The sequence below is a fragment of the Mizuhopecten yessoensis genome, unplaced genomic scaffold (genome assembly GCF_002113885.1).
Source record: "Mizuhopecten yessoensis strain PY_sf001 unplaced genomic scaffold, ASM211388v2 scaffold11167, whole genome shotgun sequence".
NCBI classification, from domain to species: domain Eukaryota; kingdom Metazoa; phylum Mollusca; class Bivalvia; order Pectinida; family Pectinidae; genus Mizuhopecten; species Mizuhopecten yessoensis.
Window position 1 is genome coordinate 243,754 of NW_018408913.1, and position 22,632 is coordinate 266,385.

At 37.8% G+C, this 22,632-nt stretch overlaps 1 protein-coding gene and 1 long non-coding RNA gene across 3 annotated transcripts in view; one reads left to right on the top strand and one right to left on the bottom strand.

The window, feature by feature from the left end:
- Nucleotides 1-16,173, bottom strand: part of LOC110467233 (repetitive proline-rich cell wall protein 2-like) — a 58,995-nt gene extending 42,822 nt beyond the window's left edge. For both annotated transcript variants that reach the window (XM_021524255.1, XM_021524254.1), the window contains exon 1: nucleotides 15,869-16,173. The gene's annotated coding sequence lies outside the window, so the exon portion shown is untranslated. The remainder of the gene's footprint in view (nucleotides 1-15,868) is intronic.
- Nucleotides 1,354-7,559, top strand: LOC110467234. The gene is made up of 3 exons (XR_002464831.1): nucleotides 1,354-1,438; nucleotides 1,586-1,703; nucleotides 7,348-7,559. It is a non-coding gene; the product is annotated as an uncharacterized LOC110467234 (long non-coding RNA).
- Nucleotides 16,174-22,632: the final 6,459 nt, after the last annotated feature.

The following is a 22,632-nucleotide window of genomic DNA, read 5'->3' on the forward strand; positions in this document are numbered from 1 at the left end:
AACTGATGCTAGACTTTCCTGGATGCCTTTATTAATATCTAACACATCCCTGGAGAGGGAGAATGGATTTACTAGACTCATGTCATCGTTTTATGGCCTTGGTTATGGCCGCCATGTTGGTATTGTTATTGTCATGCTCTCCTATCTTATCCTGAGTCTGCTATAAGGATATAACCATCAGATTCATGATCCTAATGGCTCTTGACATTACTTACATGTACACGCAAAATAAAGGCAATGTTGTGCTGATAGTATTACATGTTCATTTGATTATGTCATATATCGCAATTTCAAGTTATGGCTTACTTGGTAAAAAAAGATACAATTCCTTTCCTCCCTGTATGTGCTACATAGAAATATTTGAGGTAAGAAAGCAGTCATGTTGGAGTGTCAGATTTCATGTGATTCCTGATTAAAACAATTACAGACATCATGATTTACAAAACGATGGATGCCAACAGGAAAATTGATATCTAGATGTTTTCATGATTAATAAGGTCAAATTTGAGATACACAGATTAATTTTCTTATGTATACCCATATCTGAAAGGGTTAGGGTTAGGACTGAGAGGGTAAAACCCTTGGGCCCAGCCATGGGTATTTCTTCCAATTTATAACTCATCGGGTTGTATTTTCCAGTCTTCACACGTAAAAGGCCTTCTCTTCAGAAACTTTGTTTCTTGAAAATCAGTCTTTAATTGGTACACTTAACTTGAAGCTTTTTGTTTTATTTGGCATAAATGAAACAACTGCAAATATGTACAAGACAGAAAATTGAAATGAAGGGATCGGAGCCCTTTAAAATAAAACAAGAAGATCTTGTGTGCGATTAATATTTATCAAAACTCAGTTATTAAAAGCATAATATATATATATATTTATCAGTTAAAACCACTGTATGTTATGAATTTAATCACTACCTTAAATATAGTTAAATACATCATAATACCATTAGTTGAAAACACTGTACATTACATATGTTGAACAATTATACATGTATATAATATATATGTGTGTACGATGTATAGTTAAGTAGTTATAAATACTGTGTATTTTAAGTTTATATATATATATATACTGCGTTTATATAACCTTGCAATGACTTAGAACGGTATTTTAAACCATTTAAGAGAAAGGAATAAATTATTCAGCGGAGGACGTAAATGGCCAGCTCGCTATAATCCACCATCTAAATGCTGACTCTGGCTCAACAAGAGAATCGTGTCGGTATTAATGGAGACAAGGCACTGTTATTAAAACACAGGCAATCCTTCCCTTTACCAGATGATCATTTAAAACCCATAGCATCTTTAATAGATGAGTAGGTCTCCATTCCCAGTATTGATTTGGAAGCAGGAGGTGTTGGAAAGACGGGTCGGAGCTTCCACATGCTCACATTTTCTCAAGGAGCAATTCCAGGACTCCTTTCAAGAATTTGGTAACAAAAAACAATTTTTCAGAAATTTATATTAATTGCAATTGATGAAAATTACTTACTAAATTCACTCAACATGATATATTTGTAAAACACTGTATTGAAAGATGTTCGAGACCAGTTCTCATTTTTTTCAACATATTCTTGAAGTGATGGAGCATTGTTTGGTCGGTCGAGGGTGCCCTGGTGTGAGGCCAGAGCAAGAAGAAGACAAGCTGATGTGTAATACCTATTATTGGGCTGAATCAGAGAACTTACACCACTACAGGTGAGTAGCCTGCTGCCTGGGGATTTAATTAAAGGTTAGAATGCCAGTACCTCAGGCCCTAGAAACACCAGCAATTCTGAGACAAAGCCGTGTAGTCAATACGGGAACAAACACCACAGAGTGGAGCGATGCCAAGCAATTTTAACATAGCAATACAAATTTCAGACAAAAACTACTGCTTTATCAGATGTTGTAATATGTTTGATGTTCTTACAAAATTCAGCAAAGATTCTAGCGACTGTGAGGTACAGAGAAGGGAATAGTAACATCTTTGTGAGGTAGAGTGATTAATGGAATCTATCACTCCTGAGTGATGGAGACAGATTTTAAGCCATAGGAAAAAAATTCAAGTGTCAAAAATATTTTTCATTACCAAAAGGACATATATGATTATTTTTTTCTGACACCTTCCCAACATTAAAAATGTATACTAATATGTGTATAAAGTAATATGAGCCATCATTAATGGCGCGTGAAAAGTGTGACAACAATGATAATGCCATCCTGTTGTGATGCTGTTCACTGCATAATGATGTTTGATGACGCCAATCTATAGGTAAGAATAAAGGTGTGTGTGATCTGTCTTTACTATATATCAATACCTTGTCCATCCCATGTACATGGAAGAAATATGCATCATTGTAAGGTAAAATGATAATAACGTACACCTCTGGTGTTGAGAGAGGTAATTATATATATATAATTATTACATTTCTGTGAGGTACAGAGAATCCCTCTGAAGTTTAGAGATCATTACATCTCTGTAAAGTACAGAGGTTATTTTATCTCTTGGAGATAATTTCTGCAAAGTTTAGAGATTTTTACATTTTTGATATTTAGAGATTATTACCTAGTACATTTTTGTGATGTAGAGATTATCATATCACTATGAGATAATCTCTGAAGTTAAGAGATTTTTACGTCTCTGTGAGGTAGATTGATTATTATATCTCTGTGAAGATTAGAGACTACTACATTACTGTGAGGTATAGAGATTACTACCGGTATATCACTCTGAGGTACAGAGATTATTATATCACTGTGAGATACAGAGATTATTATATCACTCTGAGGTACAGAGATTATAATATCACTCTGAGGTACAGAGATAATATATTTGAGGATTAGAGATTACTACATTACTGTGAGGTGAAAAGATTATTATATCACTCTGCGGTACTGAGATTATTATATCTCTGAGATACAGAGATAATTTCTGTGAAGATAATTAGAGACTACTATATAACTGTGAGGTACAGAGATTATTATATCTCTGTGAGGTACAGAGATTAGTATATCTCTGTGAGGTACAGAGATTATTATATCACTCTGAGGTACAGAGATTTTTTTTATATCTCTGTGAGGTACAGAGATAATCTCTATGAGGATTAGAGATTACTACATTACTGTGAGGTACAGAGATTATTATATCTCTGTGAGGTACAGAGATTATTTTATCACTCTGAGGTACAAAGATTTTGTATATCTCTATGAAGTACAGAGATAATGTATTTGAGGATTAAAGATTACTACATTACTGAAGGGTACAAAGATTATTATATCACTCTGAGGTACAGAGATTATTATATCTCTGAGGTACAGAGATAATGTATTTGAGGATTAGAGACTACTACATTACTGTGAGGTACAGAGATTATTATATCTCTGTGAGATACAGAGATTATTATATCTCTGAGGTACAAAGATTATTATATCGCTCTGAGGTACAGAGATTTTTTTATATCTCTGTGAGATACAGAGATTATTATATCTCTGTGAGGTACAGAGATTATTATATCACTGAGGTACAGAGATTATTTTATCACTCTGAGGTACAGAGATTTTTTATATCTCTATGAGGTACGGAGATAATCTCTATGAGGATTAGAGATTATTACCTTACTGTGACGTACAGAGATAATTTATTTGAGGATTAGAGATTACTACATTACTGTGAGGTACAAAGATTATTATATCACTCTGAGGTACCGAGATTATTATATCTCTGTGAGGTACCGAGATTATTATATCTCTGTGAGGTACAGAGATTATTATATCACTCTGAGGTACCGAGATTATTTTATCACTCCTAGGTACAGAGATAATCTATTTGAGGATTAGAGATTATTGCATTGCTTTGACACAAATATATTTTACATAACAGCCACAGAAGTAATTCCACCTCTACTTCTGAAGGATATTGTCATTTCCAACTCAACAAACCCAGCAATGCCTACAACCTTATGACTGGGTTACATAACCTGATTTTGTTCAGAAGTAATGTACCATAGGTGACTCACAGCAACTTAACTCATTCACCCCTGAAGACACATTTGAACTCTTCCAATTCAAAGGTTGGAATAGTTCATTATGAAATTTCAGGGGTGAATGAGTTAAGGAGTATCATTGCTGGTTACAGAGTCATAATTAGTCATAATTAGTAATTTCCAAGTAAATTGTGTGATAAAATGATTCCAGATTAATGTAGACAGTCATCTGAATTACAGCTTTCATCAATAATGTAATGTATTCTCCGAAATCACATGCCAAAATGAGTTGACTACAATCAGGGTAAAACAATTTAATTCAAAACAGACAATTCTCTATACTTGATTACATAACCCAGTGAATCTTGTTATAGTGATACAGCCAGTTTTTCCAGGTCATGCAGTACAAGGTTCTGTATTTGAAATTGTGACAAACCCGGTTGTTGTAGAGTAGGGTAACAACACTCAAGTAATGGGTGACAGTGCAAAGTATTTACAAAGTGTGTATTATCTGCCAACTTTGTTCACTTAGACACAAATTTTGTCTTTAATTTAGACATGCAGAATAATCTCGATTGCAGGAAAAGACATTATTAATACATATTTTTTAAATTGAAATGTGTTTGCTTTTTATGATAATCAATATAGAAAATAAAATGTATTTGAGGACGAGTCTCTATAGGGTCACCACCTGTAATATCATTCACCCTCAGCTTCACCCTTCATACCACTTTCTCCCTCCTATTCACTCTTTGTTACATCACTGTCATCATTGGTTTTTACTCTGATAATATCACTTTCACATCCTATTTCACCCCTCATAATTTTGTTATTACCCTTTGCTTCAACCCTAATATCGTCACTTTCGTCCTCCATTTTACCCTCAGTAATATCACTGTCGTAATTCTGCTTCATCCCTCATTATATCACTTTTATACTTGGCTTCCCGTTCTAATATTGCCGTCACCCTCAGCTTCCCCTGCCTAGTTGTATAATATGATGAACCTTGGTCAACCTTTGGTCAATGTAATATGTAATTTACTATATAAGTAACGGGATTATTGGGGTACTTGTGATATCTATTGAACATTACATGTATGAGTACACTGCCACATGATAAAATTCAGACATGATGTGAAAGAAATTATCAGTTAAAACAATGTTTGTTTCTTAATAAGGCTATATATCTACTTCCTTCAGGATAAAATCTTATCCTTGACATGTGACAAGATTTCAAATTAGGTCAGGCTACTTAGGATGATTTTACAGTTTGTCATCAGAAACTTATCCTTATTCTGTCATTTTTCAGATGAATGTACATTTATAGAAATCAGGTCCTCAATATTTCCGGGAAGGAGATAAATTGTTTACATTTTTACCCATCTGAAGGACAGGAAGTATTCCAAGTACATTGCACCAGGATAGAGTTGTTCAAAACCGAACTAGCCAATAACAAAACATCATTGTTCACTTAGGAATATTTTTCTAAGAAGAGTTGAAATTAAAACAAAAATTACAGCATTTAGGGAACAATAATATTCACTCCAAAATGAAACACATGAAATACCTAACACATTTGAAACAATGAATATTTTTGAAAGTTGGAGTCAACAACCCAATGAGCTAGCAATTTTTTTGAACAAATTGATCCTGCATTAAAGGGGCTGGTCGGGGAAAAAATGTCATATTTGCTAAAATGGCATACACATGTTTAAAATACCTTCTTATGAAATATACCGATTCAAATTTTGCTGAAATTCACTCCCTAAGAATAAAAATTATAATTATATTAAAGAAATCCTAAATCGTCACCTGACAGTCTAAAACTCTCAATTGACCCAGATCAGTGATGTAATTTTACCGCATGCGCGTCATCAACAAGGCCAAATGTAAACATTGCGGCGAAAGAAAAAGATGCATGCAAAAGTCATGACAGGCACGAGGTATCAATACCGTTATATATAACAACAACATATAGGTAGGAATACTACACATGCATCATACATGACCTTTGAAAACAATTATTTACGTATAGTATTGCTGTCTTGTCCGCTAGTTGAGTCCGACATGGCTGATAGACGGCGTGCTATTGTTGTTATCTTCACTGCCTGACTTTTGAAACAACCACGTGACATATATAAATAGATCTGCGCTAAATTTACGCGGGGCTAGATTTCAGTGGTCAAAACTGGACATTGCAAGTAGAACTCGACCATCATATTGCCGTGGTATAACTTTTGGAAGGCCAGAGAGCGCATTTAGACCCATTTATTTTGTAATTTTTTCCCCGACCAGCCCCTTTAATGGGTTTGTACTTTAATTAAATAAATCATTTCAAATAATGTTTCTTCACAACATCTCAAAGTTTCCCCCGACAACAAATGCAACTTTTTAAAGACTGTATCCACATGCAACACTACCGGAAATTCCGGAATAACACAATTCATAGTCAGCTGGCATCAAGTTCAATCACCACAGCTTGCCTCAATATTTCTAAAGACCTTGTACTTTTAAGATTATTCTTAAAAGACTTTTGTTGCTTTTCCAATCAGCTCTCACGTCAGTTTAATAAATTTGTACAGGAAACCAAATTTTGTATCACCATGACATCACCAGTACATAAAAAATCTCCTGATTTAGTTTGGTCCATTAGGCCAAATGCATCTTTCCGTGTGGCTGGGATTTCCATAGCTACAACGTGAACTGAGCTGTAAGATAGTAAACAGCACAGCCAGATTGATTTCTATGATCTGTTTCTCAGTTCCTGTCAACGTTTGACAACATTAGGACACAAATGTCAAGAAAGCTTCCTTCCTGTGAAAATAACTGAATTTTATCCCAGTAAAGAGAAATTTGATAAATCAATTTATTTAGAATTCAAAATTTACGTCACAAAGAGTCAAACAGAGAGTGGATTACAAACACTTTGACACGCTCTCACGAAAGCATCAGGATGTTCATATACAATAGATTAAAGGCAAGTGTACAGTATTTTATTTCAAAAGTAACAACTGTCCGGTACATAATATCTAATCGCTATTCAATACTCCACAGTATAAAAAAAATACAATTAACTGATCAATGCTGGAGAGAAGATGACTACGGAGCTTTTTATAGTAACCATAAAACCATACACTGTTTACCAACAGGACAATTAAGGTAATGTGCCGGACATAAATGGAGGTTTTGTAAATCAATTGCCAGTACGCGTACGATTGTCCATGCAAGGAGTAAGTGGCCTACTCCTCAGGGTTAGCGTGTCGGATGAATCATACAGGCTCTGTTTACACTGACAAGTGCATGTGCTCATTGATTGACCTATACCCATTACAGTTACTACTCCAATTATTCTTAAGGAGGCCACATTTTATTTACAGAATCACCACTATAATCCTGGATGCAGGCATTAACGATTTGGAGTATTTTCCCATAAAGACTTGACCTGGGAGCCGAGAGGCTAGCTATACACTGCCTGGAGTAACGTCAATGAAATGGACAATTGGATGGGGAGAGTTACAAAGTACACGAGGACCGAGCACAATATAATCCATTGGAGAGCAATGAAATTCTACTTATCTTACACTGCCAATTAAATTATCACAAACCACTATGACTGTTGGTATTACTACAATGACTGTTGGTATTTATCTGTTCTCAGTTTTATATCATTGAATACATTAGCATAGCCTACTAAAAAGCATCAACGTAGCTTCCTCACCCATTTATACTTATAACAAATTAAATCATACATTACACATTGCAAACATTACTAAAGCTTTAGTCAGGAACACATGGTCACATTGATGAATTTTGAAAACAAAAACTACCAGTGAAATACAACATGATCAGGAATTTCCAATTTTATTCATCACCACAGATTTAACTTGTTGGTTGACTGACTTTTAAACAGGCATCATCTCAGGGCTCCCCCTCCTTTGAACCCCTCTAGTCATGAAGGCATCCTGTTTGCATAATAGTGCAGAAATCAACACAGAAGACAAAACAAAAGTGCACATGTGCATCCAGCGGATACAGGTGATGTCCAGATGCTGCGCCACTATTTCTCAAGAGAGGGTCATGGCAGCTTGTGTGTGTGTGCAATGTGATAGTTTGTTTTCCAGACAATGATCTGCCTGACTGAAGATTGAGCATGGATTTAAGTGAATGCAGCCATCCTGGTGGCACATTGAGTTTTAGCCCGAGTGTATAAATGTGGAGTAAGGGCAATTAAAGTCAGAGTGATTAGACCTGATGCAAGGTCTTCTGCTTATTTCCATGGCTGTTGACTTTTTACCAATGCATTATACTTTTTATTCTGGTTTCATGTTAAACTACCGGTTAGGCCACCTTCCCTTCCATCCATCCCCTTCAGACTAGGCCCCCTGGTCTAATCACAGGTACTTATAGTGGACTTTATTACCCCCTTCCTATAGACTACGGCCCCAGGTCCTATCACAGGTACTTATAGTGGACTTTATTACCCCGTTCCTATAGACTAGGTCCCCAGGTCCTATCACAGGTTCTTATAGTGGACTAGATTACCCCCTATCTATAGACTAGGCCCCCTGGTCTAATCACAGGTACTTATAGTGGACTAGATTACCCCCTATCTATAGACTAGGCCCCCTGGTCTAATCACAGGTACTTATAGTGGACTAGATTACCCCCTTCCTATAGACTAAGTGCCAAGGTCCTATCACAGGTACTTATAGTGGACTTTATTACCCCATTCCTATAGACTATAGGTCCCCAGGTCCTATCACAGGTACTTATAGTGGACTAGATTACCCCCTATCTATAGACTAGGCCCCCTGGTCTAATCACAGGTACTTATAGTGGACTAGATTACCCCCTTCCTATAGACTAGGTCCCCTGGTCCTATCACAGGTACTTATAGTGGACTAGATTACCCCCTTCCTATAGACTAGGTCCCCAGGTCCTATCACAGGTACTTATAGTGGACTAGATTACCCCCTTCGTATAGACTAGGTCCACAGGTGCTATCACAGGTACTTATAGTGGACTAGATTACCCCCTTCCTTTAGACTAGGTCCCCTGGTCCTATCACAGGTACTTATAGTGGACTATATTTCCCCCTACGTATAGGCTAGGTCCACAGGTGCTATCACAGGTATTTATAGTGGACTAGATTACCCCCTATCTATAGACTATGTCCCCAGGTCCTATCACAGGTACTTATAGGGGACTAGATTACCCCCTTCCTATAGACTAGGGCCCCTGGTCCTATCACAGGTGCTTATAGACTAGGCCTAGGTCCCCAGGTTCTATCACAGGTACTTATGGTGGACTAGATTACCCCCTATCTATAGACTAGGCCCCCTGGTCTAATCACAGGTACTTATAGTGGACTAGATTTCCCCCTATCTATAGACTAGGTCCCCTGGTCCTATCACAGGTGCTTATAGACTAGGCCTAGGTCCCCAGGTTCTATCACAGGTACTTATAGTGGACTAGATTACCCCCTATCTATAGACTAGGTCCCCAGGTCCTATCACAGGTACTTATAGTGGACTAGATTACCCCCTATCTTTAGACTAGGTCCCCAGGTTCTATCACAGGTACTTATAGTGGACTTTATTACCCCCTATCTATAGACTATATATATATAGGTCCCCAGGTCCTATCACAGGTATTTATAGTGGACTAGATTACCCCCTATCTATAGACTATAGACCTAGGTCCCCTGGTCCTATCACAGGTACTTATAGTGAACTTATATATAAAGAGACTTGTATTTAATTGTTGAAATATCATTAGCAATGAATTAAAACATAAATAAAAATCTTATTTCAATATATTTGCACTTGTATTGTTTTAAGACGATAGTTTGTGGTACCTTTTTATAAATATAAATGATATTGAAGTTCTACAAAGAACACTTCAGTTTTAGATGCAGAGTAATCTTACCAAATAAATACCCACTTAATCTTTTTTGCATTCATTTTATTGTGTAGTTGTCATGGAAACATTGCCACGAACTGTTACATAGCTGAAATAGAATACGGACTATAAATGTCTATAACCTCGGCCGGGGTGCATGTAAAGTAGGTTATTACCTAAACAGTAGTTCCAAAGCATGATTCATCCCACCTTCCTCTCGTTTTTCTCATCAGTAAAAAAAAAGCGGAAGGAAAGGGATGCATATATAAATAGATGTACATTTATCACATATATATTTTTACCTAATTCTGAAGTCTGTCGGCTCAAAATCATGAAATGATGTAATGGGAAATCATGGGCTAGTTGCTGCACTGTATACTAGGATCATTTATAGCATTAATAATCCATTACATACTTGTCAGTCATTATAACTTATAATATGAGGAATGTACACGCTATATCTAATGCACTGACCATCAAACAAAGAAACCCCAACGTGACGTCAGGGATGAAAACTTGCACCTTGTACAATAATTCAACAGAAATGAACTGTTTGTATACCAGATGTAGCAAATTCCAGAGATAGCACAGGCTCCTAATCCAAGTACAATTTACTCATCTGATAAACACATGATGTTATTTACATTCCAGATAAACAACAGATATTGACAGGTTTAGCCCTCTAATTTACCAGTGATACACCAGGATCTAGTGTGAAGAACAAATACACTCCATTTTATCTGTTATACCCGTACAAATTCTTTTTTCACAGGTTGTATTCTGATTTGGTAACCAACAAGTGATGTAACAGAACACTGACAAATTAATTTCAAAATTCAAATTGTGAATATCAATTTTTCAAATAGATGAAATAATTGGTGCAACTCAGCATGACTGAAGATCAAACAATCATAAATTTAAAAGAAACACACATTTAAAGTTATTATTTTTTTGCAATTTTTAGGATAACAAATTTCTTATTCACAAGTGTCGAGTGCCAGAATCCACAGAACCTGCGCTGTGTTAACATTTCACCTGAATATTCCAACATCCTGTCTTATCCAACATTATGCTGCAGAAATATTTCTGAAGAATATTTATCAAATAAAACCTGAATATACTGACACCCTGTCCAATCTAACATATAAAATATCCTATCACAGTTAAATAAACAATAATCCTAATATGACCTCAAAAGTTGAGGTTACTTCAAGAAGAACAAACACATGCAGTATTTCCTCATACTGTGTTATCTTTTTAGTATTCGTTCACCTAATATGATTAACATAACTCATGTTCTCTGGTAACAAGACAACTTATTACCTGATCTTATTTGATACTACTTCTTGTACTGTGGGGCTGCTGAGATTGGTTGAATAATGTTAGGAAAGATAGGTGCCATGATATTTGCTCTATCCATATCATTATGTGAAAACATCAGTTTATAATACACTAGTATGAGCATACAGATCTATACACTCACACAGTAGTAGTTCGACTAACAATAGGGTGAAAAGTTCAGTCTGTCTCTATCTAGGAAACTATTGTAATCTATTGTATATTTACTCAGCCTCTGAGAGCTGTTATAATTTCCTCTTCCTTCTAATAGATTAGAGACAGCTGATCAATGATGGATGAGCTACCACTGTAAATAAATGTTTCCTGGATGTACTGACTGGTGTCTGTTTTACTATAATGACCAGTGTCTGTACCCACTGGGTTATGTAACACTGACCAGTGTCCATAGGAAATGTCTATGTTACACTGACCAGTGTCCCTAGGGAGTGTGTGTAACACTGACCAGTGTCCCTAGGAAATGTCTATGTTACACTGACCAGTGTTCCTGCATGGGAAGTGTTTATGTTACACTGACACGTGTCTGTACCCACTGGGTTATGTAACACTGACCAGTGTCCATACGAAATGTCTATGTTACACTGACCAGTGTCCCTAGGGAGGGTGTGTAACACTGACCAGTGTCCCTAGGAAATGTCCATGTAACACTGACCAGTGTCCATAGGAAATGTCTATGTTACACTGACTAGTGTCCCTAGGGAGTGTCTGTAACACTGACCAGTGTTCCTAGGGAGTGTCTGTAACACGTTGACCATTGCCCCTAGGGAGTGTGTGTAACACTGACCAGTGTCACTAGGAAATGTCTATGTTACACTGACCAGTGTGGAAGGGTTTATGTTATACTGACCGGTGTCCCATGGGAGTGTGTGTAACACTGACCAGTGTCCCTAGGAAATGTCTATGTAACACTGACCAGTGTCCATAGGAAATGTCTATGTTACACTGACCAGTGTCCCTAGGGAATGTCTGTAACACTGACCAGTGTTCCTAGGGAGTGTCTGTAACACGTTGACCATTGTCCCTAGGGAGTGTGTGTAACACTGACCAGTGTCCCTATGAAGTGTTTATCTTACATTAGTGTCTGTTTTTAATATACTGACAGGGTCCCTGGTGTCTGCAACACTGACCGGTGTCCCTAGGAAATGTCTATGTTACACTGACGAGTGTGGAAGTGTTTATGTTATACTGACCGGTGTCCCATGGGCGTGTGTGTAACACTGACCAGTGTCACTAGGAAATGTCTATGTTACACTGACCAGTGTCCCTGCATGGGAAGTGTTTATGTTACACCGACAAGTGTCTGTACCCACTGGGTTATGTAACACTGACCAGTGTCCATACGAAATGTCTATGTTACACTGACCAGTGTCCCTGCATGGGAAGTGTTTATGTTACACTGACCGGTGTCCCTAGGGAGTGTGTTTAAACACTGACCAGTGTCCCTAAAGTGGGTCTGTAAAACTGACCAGTGTCCCTAGGGAGGGTGTGTAACACTGACCAGTGTCCCTAGGAAATGTCCATGTAACACTGACCAGTGTCCATAGGAAATGTCTATGTTACACTGACCAGTGTGGAAGGGTTTATGTTATACTGACCGGTGTCCCATGGGAGTGTGTGTAACACTGACCAGTGTTCCTAGGAAAAATCTATGTTACACTGACCAGTGTGGAAGTGTTTATGTTATACTGACCGGTGCCCCATGGGAGTGTGTGTAACACTGACCAGTGTCCCTAGGAAAAATCTATGTTACACTGACCAGTGTGGAAGTGTTTATGTTAAACTGACCGCTGTCCCTATGGAGTGTGTGTAACACTGACCAGTGTCCCTAGGAAATGTCTATGTTACACTGACCAGTGTCCCTGGGAAATGTCTATGTCACACTGACCAGTGTCCCTGGGAAGTGTTTATGTTACACTGACCGGTGTCCCTAGGGAGTGTGTGTAACACTGACCAGTGTCCCTAGAGAGTGTCTGTAACACTGACCTATGTCCCTTGAGAGTGTCTATGTTATACTGACCAGTGTCCAGTGAAATGTCTGTTTAAAACTGACTAATATCCGAAAGGAGTGTCTTAAAATACTGGCCAGATTCAAAAGAAATTGTATAAAATATGCTGACAAAGAATCCCTAAGGAATTCCCATGTAATACTGGACAATGCTCATGGGCATTCTTAATTGTCCAGTATTCATAGGGAGAAACTGCATTGACCAGCATCCTATAGTAATATCCATGTAATTCAGACCAGTGTCCCCATCTAACTGTAAGATCAACAAGAGCTGGCGGAGAACAGCATTGCTCGCCTATGTAGGTTATTATAATACTGCAACTATCAATATAGAAACACATGTATAGTAAAACGTTTATATAGTGCCTGTCATTTTATTTGCCACCTCACTTACCACCAGGATATTTCAAGGACTGTTAAGAAATTAACAAAGTCCAATAAAATATGGTTCAACACATTGCTTACACTCAATACAAATACTTCAACCTTATAATAGACAACAGCCTATTGATGGTGGTGGTCCAACAATACCCAACAAAACTTGCGCAAAAACTTGAACATCAAATTTAACTAAGTCCAATTAAGGTGTTTTGTGGTCATAAAATATGAAAATATTGCCCAGAACATTGCTAACACTCCATATAAATGCTTCAACCTTATAATGGACAACAGCCTATTGATGGTGGTTGTCCAACACTTCACAAAAAACCTTTCCCAAAAACTTGAACCTCAAATTTAACTAAGTCCAATTAAGGTGTTTTGGGGTCATAAAATATGAAAATATTGCCCAGAACATTGCTAACACTCCATATCAATGCTTCAACCTTATAATGGACAACAGCCTAGCTATTGATGGTGGTTGTCCAACATTTCACAAAAAGACTTTCCAAAAAACTTTAACCTCAAATTTAACTATAAGCCCAATTAAGCTGTTTTTGGGCCATAAAATATGAAAATATGGTCCAGCACATTGCTTACACTCGATATAAATGATTTAAACTCACAATAGACACCTGTGTATTGAGTGTGATGATCCAACACTGTCTGGAAAAAAAACACCATCCTAAATATGGGATCAAACACACCATCCTAACTGTAGGATCAAAACACCATCCTAAATATGGGATCAAACGCACCTTCCTAAATATGGGATCAAACACACCATCCTTAATATGAGATCAAACACACCATCCTAAATATGAGATCAAACACAACATCCTAACTGTAAGGATCAAAACACCATCCTAACTGTTGGATCAAAACACCATCCTAAATATGGAATCAAACACACCATCCTAAATATGGAATCAAACACACCATCCTAAATATGATATCAAACACACCATCCTAAATATGGGATCAAACACACCATCCTAAATATGAGATCAAACACAACATCCTAAATATGAGATCAAACACAACATCCTAACTGTAAGGATCAAAACACCATCCTAACTGTTGGATCAAAACACCATCCTAAATATGGGATCAAACACACCATCCTAAATATGAGATCAAACACAACATCCTAAATATGAGATCAAACACAACATCCTAACTGTAAGGATCAAAACACCATCCTAACTGTTGGATCAAAACACCATCCTAAATATGGGATCAAACACACCATCCTAAATATGAGATCAAACACAACATCCTAAATATGAGATCAAACACAACATCCTAACTGTAAGGATCAAAACACCATCCTAACTGTTGGATCAAAACACCATCCTAAATATGGGATCAAACACACCATCCTAAATATGGAATCAAACACACCATCCTAAATATGGGATCAAACACAACATCCTAACTGTAAGGATCAATACATCATCCTAAATGTGTGAACCAAAATTCCACCCTGGCTATATGATCAAACACACCATCCTCAATGTTACGATCGAACACACCATCTTGACTGTAGGATCAAACACACCATCCTAAATATAAGATTAAACACATCATCCGTACTGCATGATCAAATACACCATCCTACGGTATGATTAAGCATTCTATATTGATATAGTACATGTATGCAAGTTGTACAGAGTATAAGGGATGAGATGCCTGGGTATTCGGTGCAGTGATTTGTGGTAACAGGTTATTCACTATGATAATGTAAGCAATTCATTAAAATGGTCCCCCACGATCATGTTTGGGATGGGATCCACGGGACGGCTGTATAATGGACTTCACCCTGTGTGGTTTTCCTATCGCAATTAATCATGCTGTGTAGCAGAAAAATGCAATAAAACGTATATAAAATACAATCTTAATTAAAACATGTTCTGTCTGTGTTTGACGATTTCAGACCTATTTTTTGTAGTATACATTCTGTAATAACTGCTCTGAAAGTTGATAAAGTTCAAACTCGATTGCATTGATGAATTTGACTTTTCTGTAAGGATACAAAAACAACATATTCTCCATAACAAGTTTTTTTCAATAAAGGAGAATTTATTACCGTCGATAAGCAGTCAGTTCCTGTTAGCCACAGTATCATTTCCGTCTTTGTACGAGGGGAAACACGCACACAGCCGAGCGCATGCTTTGAACGTGTGTTGCAATAGGAAAATATCAATAATACTACAATTTTTAGCATGAAAAATATCGAGAATAAAAGTATAACTCACCGGTAGATACGTATAGCAACGCCGATCTGAAATAAAGTAGAGAAATCCTCGTCGCGTGCTGTCTTCAACTACTTGTCTGCAAAATCCTTAGAGGGAGAAAATAAAACTTGTAGAAACACGGAACATGGAATATAGCTAGCCGATTACAACCCGTACTCGACTATCGACGGCGTTCACTCTGTGACACACATCGGTAGGTCACGTGGTCGGGTCTCGTCTGCTTGGGTTTTTCAGGCAGGTTTTCAGTGGTGTAAAATGTCTCGAATTTCTACTATTTGATATCAATATCGTGCTGAATAACATTACGCGCGCAGCTCATCCATCCCTACAAACGAATGCTTTGTCGGACCAGTGTCATGGAGGTTTTCTAGGCAGACGATGTAAATTCTACCAAAAAGAGAAAGAAATGTAGGCGATGCTGTCAGGGAATACCAATACCATATGTTTCGGTAGGGTAAAATTATTCTGATGAATTCATCTGGAACACGTTCAAATTTCCTTGCTAGGTTTAGTGGACAAGGGCTGATGGCCGTAACTAAATTGAGACTCAATGACGTAGTTGGTTTGTGATAGGAATGGTTGGGTCCTCTGTATTTAACACTGTGAGGCATTTTGGCTTAGAATCGATACATTTAGACCTTCAGCTGACTATAACCTCAACCCGGGAACACTTTGAAGCCTACAATTTCCTGGAACTCTGACCTGGAATGAGAGGTTGAAAATCTGGTGGTTGGGGACTTTTCAAATTATTCACTCCTACAAATATAGCTAATAAATGCCTCTGGTATAAGTGTCTCTGGTATAAATGTCTCTGATATAAGTGTCTCTGGTATAAGTGTCTTTTGTATAAGTGTCTCTGGTATAAATGTCTCTGGTATAAGTACCTTTTGTATAAATGTCTCTGGTATAAATGTCTCTGGTATAAGAGCCTTTTGTATAAATGTCTCTGGTATAAATGTTTGTGGTATAAGTGTCTCTGGTATAAGTGTCTCTGGTATAAGTGTCTTTTGTATAAGTGTCTCTGGTATAAGTGTCTCTGGTATAAGTGTCTCCGGTATAAATGTCTCTGGTATAAGTGTCTGTGGTATAAGTGTCTCTGGTATAAATGTCTCTGATATAAGTGTCTTTTGTATAAGTGTCTCCGGTATAAATGTCTCTGGTATAAGTGTCTCTGGTATCTGGTATAAATGTCTCTTGTATAAATGTCTCTGGTATAAGTGTCTCTGGTATAAATGTCTCTGGTATAAGTGTCTCTGGTATAAGTGTCTCTGGTATCTGGTATAAGTGTCTCTGGTATAAATGTCTCTGGTATCTGGTATAAGTGTCTCTGGTAATATTTTTAATATTCATTTTGAACATTGAGAACATTATATAAACATCGGGTTTTAAATCATGGTGGTAATGTACCTAATATAAACTGTTTTATTTATATGAGGCATGTGGTAAAGGTACTTAATTCTCTATTGCAATACGATTTTAAAAATATCTATCACTGAAATAATTTTGAATTTATTTTTTGAATTGCTATATCATAACTTAAAACAGGAATAACATAAACGTGACTAAGACAGTATGTTTATCTGATCTGTTGAAATGAAAGTCTACATTTGTAATTCCCCAGGAGATTTAAAGGGATATTTACGTTATCAACGGTTGACTTGTTAGTAAACTGTTATGTATTCAAGCCTGACCTTTGGGGATTATGAAAATTATGCTCAAATAGCTTTCTTCCGCGGATGGACGTAGTGGTAGCATGACTGACATGATCGTATATAGTAAATAATAAGGAACCTAATGTATTTACATAATTGTTAGATCGTACTTGTCTCCCTTGTGGCTTTTGGATAGTTTTCAGATGTATAATAATACCAGTCTTTATTCTTAAGGGAAAATATGATGATTTTAACAATGAAGATAATTATGACGCCAAAATGACAATTTTAAATAAAGTAATCTTATATACCGCTTTATCACAACCTAGTTGGTAGGTCGTCTCAAAGCGGTTCAAAAATTATTTTCCGTGGTTATAGGGCCTTTGCAACCAGCCAATATATTTTCCAACTCACTGGGGAGCATACATCCGGTGCTGCCATTTCGGCGCTCACGGCTAGCATTCAACAATTCTAGCACTGCCCAACTACGTACTCACTTACAGCTGAGTAGACTGGAACAAGCGGAGTATAGTATATTGCTCAAAGATACAACACAGTGCCGGGACGTGCCTCGAACCCGCAGCCCTTTGGGGAAAAAAGTCACTAAAGACGGGTGCCGATGAAGAATGTGGTGTGTTGCTCTACATTGTTACAATGCTACGTTTGAAGACACTATGAAAACTGTAGAGGAACCATGATGTGCCCCACCCCTGCAGGTCGGGGATCGAGAAAATAATACACCTGCTGTTACCCACTGCATGTATCGTAAGGGGCGACTAATGTAGGGAACCTCTGCATAATTGGAGATTTGCTTTTGTGCCCTCTACTTGGGGACACAAAAACGACCAAAATAAATCTGCCGCACCCATTGCAACATTTGGGATCTTTCTCTTTCTTTCCTTCTCCAACTACCTATTGTTTCATAGCGCCTTGCTTGGCAATACCTCACGTCTGGCTTTAATGTTGAGGGTTCGCCCAAGCGAGGAAGGCAATGGGTTCTATCCCCAGGCCGGGACATACCAAATTCTTAAAAAATGGTAGCTGTTATTCCCTGCTTAACTTTCAGCTTTAATGGTAATGGCAAGAACTGGTTCACCCGTTGTCAGTATAATGTGACCGGGCGGGATGCTGGGATAGACGGCATGGTATTTCAATGAGATAGCACTATAAAATCGGCATCAGATCCGCGCTACCACAAGGAGGCAAATACACCAACACACACACCCTGTTTCCTACATACACACACGCATGCATGCATAAACAACACACATGGAGGGACGTCCTTAAATGACATTAGCTGTTAATAGGACGTTAAACAAAACAAAACTCTACTTCAGCTACCTTTTATTTCCTAGAGCCTTGCTTGGCAATACCTGTCTTTCGGCTCTAATGTTGAGCGTTCGCCAAGGGGAGAAAGGCAATGGGCTCTGTTCCCTGGCCGGGACATACCAAAGTTCTTAAAAGTGGTAGCTGTTATTCCCTGCTTAAAGTTTAGCATTTAGGGCAATGGCAACAATTGGTTCATTCGTTGTCAGTATAATGTGACCGGGCGGAATGCGCTTGGCGCTTTCGGCATGGTATTTCAGTGAGATAGCACTATAAAGTCGGCATCAGATCCGCACTATCACAAGGAGGCAATTACACCAGCATACCTTGTCTCAAGCACACGTACACGCATACACGCATACATAACACACATGGAGACACGTCCTTAAATGACCTTAGCTGTTAATAGGAAGTTAAACAAATACAACCAAACCAAACTATGATCTGATGTGCCCGCCATGTTTGAAATACATTGCATTTATTTCCTCTCTCTATATACAATTTTACAAGGTGTTCCAATTAAAATTGTTCCTGGTGACCTTCGAAAACTAGCTTGAAGAATTCTTAAAATAATAGAGTGTAAGACAATATCTGACTCATTGAGCCTGTTCGTATGGATAGTCACAAAGCTCCGGTAATTCAACATTTTATAAACGTCAAATTTACCAACAAGTGTTTAATGCCAAACACAAGTTATATCACACACCATAAGTCCGTCAAAACTAACTCACCTCCATACCAATCATTTCCAAAATTTCTCCTTAAATAAACACCTGGCAGAAGAGCAACCAACACTTATAAATGCAAACGATACATGGCACGAGGGAAATAAAAAGTGACAACTGGTCCAAAGAAACTGCATGGTATTACATGGCACACACAGCTCAGTGACAAGGCTGCAGTAGTCAGAACACATTGCTATCATGCCATGAAAAACTGTGGAGGTTCAGCTGAACATTTACGCAGAAACTTGGACAACATAGTTCTGCACTACCAAAACATTCATGGCAACTGTGCTCCAGCATCCAGGTGCAAAACTGATGAACAATATGAAGCAACAAAGGAAAAGCTAACGGACTCGAGTGCTATAGCTATTTTACAGAAAACAACACAAAAACTACAGATTTACAAAACTCTACAGGATTTTGTGAAATGTATTGACACTCATCACGTGGAATCTTTCAACAATGCGGTATTGGTCTATCATGATAAAAGAAAAAAAAATCCGACAAGATAACAAAAGAAGGACCAATCTGGCAATCCTTGATTGGAATGAAAATGTGGACAGAGACGTTTCCTCAGTGACAATGCTAGAGGATGCAAGAAATCCAAGGAGAAGAACTTTAAAAAAAAAAAAATCTCAAACCAAAGACTTTTTCCTTTATTGAATCGATGTGGGAAATGGTGATTAATGCATTCTATAGAAATTAAAAGTTATAAGTATATATTTTTGTTGTTGTCTATTTGGTTTTCTATTTATCATGATCTAGTCTATTTCATTATCTCACCCCCAGACAAATATACTAGTACTATTAGTATAGTGTAATACAGTATTATAAAATAAATTCACATGGCAGTCACTGGTTGTGAAATGTATGATTATGTTCTGGGCATTCCCAATGGCTAGCTGACCATAGGTCTCTGGAGTATCTTCACAGGCATGGCTGTGTTTAAAAACATTGCAGCTGGTCAGCTGATGTTATCAGTAGCAGTTAGCTCCGCCCTTAATTAGTCAAGGGCTGGGCTTTCAGGGGCAAACATTTCAACAGACTGTTGGCATACCCATGGCAACAAACTGCCCAACTCTTTGTCAACCTTACGAGGCTAAATATAATGAAGAGTTTAACATGACAGCTAACAAAACTCCTTGTCTAGTCCTTCAATTTTACATTCAGATAATAAGAAATGTATCGACCAAGTGAATCTTAAATTCCCTCCAAAACATTAGCTACACCAGCTGGTTTCCTCGATCTTAAATAACAACATGGTCGACAGGGATTGCATGGTACTAAACGGCATGAGTAGCATGATGATTAAGATTTTCTAATGGTGAACTTTCCTTTTATTGATAGGCGCGTCTCTTCACCAATTTATGGTAGTTGATTGGATATTCAAGGGCTTGTTCCAAATACCAGATTTCCGTGATAGCTCTCAATTGCTGACAGACCAATAATAAAACAATGGGTTTTGAGAGATACAGCTTGATGAAGAATATTTGCGAGATTTATGGTCATCATCATGATCTTGAGGAGGCACGGTAGTCTTGTGGTAGGACGCCGGGCTCGTGATCGAAGGGTTGCGGGTTCGAGTCACGGCACGGCACTGTGATGTATCTTTGAGCAAGACACTTTACTCCGCTTGTTCCAGTCTACTCAGCTGTAAATGAGTACGTGGTTGGGCAGTGCTAGAATTGTTGAATGCTAGCTGTGAGCGCCGAAATGGCAGCAACGGCTGTATGCTCCCCAGGGAGTTGAGAAAGATATTGGCTGGTTGCAAAGATCCATAACCACGGACAATAATTTGTGAACCGCTTTGAGACGACCTACGAACTAGGTTGTGATAAAGCGGTATATAAGAACCTCGAATTATTATTATTATTATCACATTGAAGTGTTTTTTATTAAGCTCATCAGTGTGACTTGTGATTTCGGTGTTACTTCACCAGTTATCTTTCTTATTGATGACATAGATTTACTCAAGCATGGATCCGGTGCTCAAAGAATCTGTCTGTAACCTGCTTTAATCATGTGACATGGTATTCCCTTGGGGGTTTTCTCTAGAATTTAAGTGTGTTGCTCAGTATATGAAACTCAGGGGTTTTACTCTATAGTTCGGACAAATGGATATTTCTGTATATTTAGAGCTGAATTTTGTTGCTCATTATTTGGAACTGGGTGATGTTGCTCTATATTTCGATCAACTGGTGTCTTTCTTTAATTTGGCACAACAGATGCCCTGCATTGCCACTGGAAGATGTTGCTCTATATTGGGACTTACCCCTTTCTAAAGACCTGGCGGCTGTTATTTTTAATTTTGATTCTACTGGAACCTGTAATTGTTAATTTGTATAAGTACTGAGTGAGGTAGGTTGATCTTTACTTAGACTGATAGTGTAAACCTATGTTGGGGTTGGCCGTACCAATCTATACTTAGACTGATAGTGTAAACCTATGTTAGGGTTGGCCGTACCAATCTATACTAGGACTGATGAAGCTGTCTTATATCGGTCGGAGCGTTTCAACTGCTGTACTGATTTATTTGTCATGTTCCTCGGTGTTTTTGAGTTGTTGCTGTTGCCCTTAATTTGGAACTCCCAATGTTGCCTTTCATTTGACTTTTGACTAAACTAAAATCGTTGGAGCTGTCGACTGAGTGGACAAGGTGAGGTTGGTCGAAATCGGAAGTAATTATGTTGTTTAATATTAGAATCGATTTCGATGCTATATTTTCGGACTGACTGTTGCATTGTATTTTTGGACTGACTGTTACACTGTATTTTGGGACTGTTGCACTGTTATTTTGGGACTGACTGTTACATTGTATTTTGGGACTGATATTTACATTGTATTTTGGGACTGACTGTTACACTGTATTTGGGGACTGGCTGTTACGCTGTTTTTTGAGACTGACTGATATACTATATTTTGGGACTGACGTCTGTTACACTGTATATTTGGACTGACTGTTACGCTGTATTTTGAGACTGACTGATATACTATATTTTGGGACTGACGTCTGTTACACTGTATACTTGGACTGACTGTTACGCTGTATTTTGAGACTGAC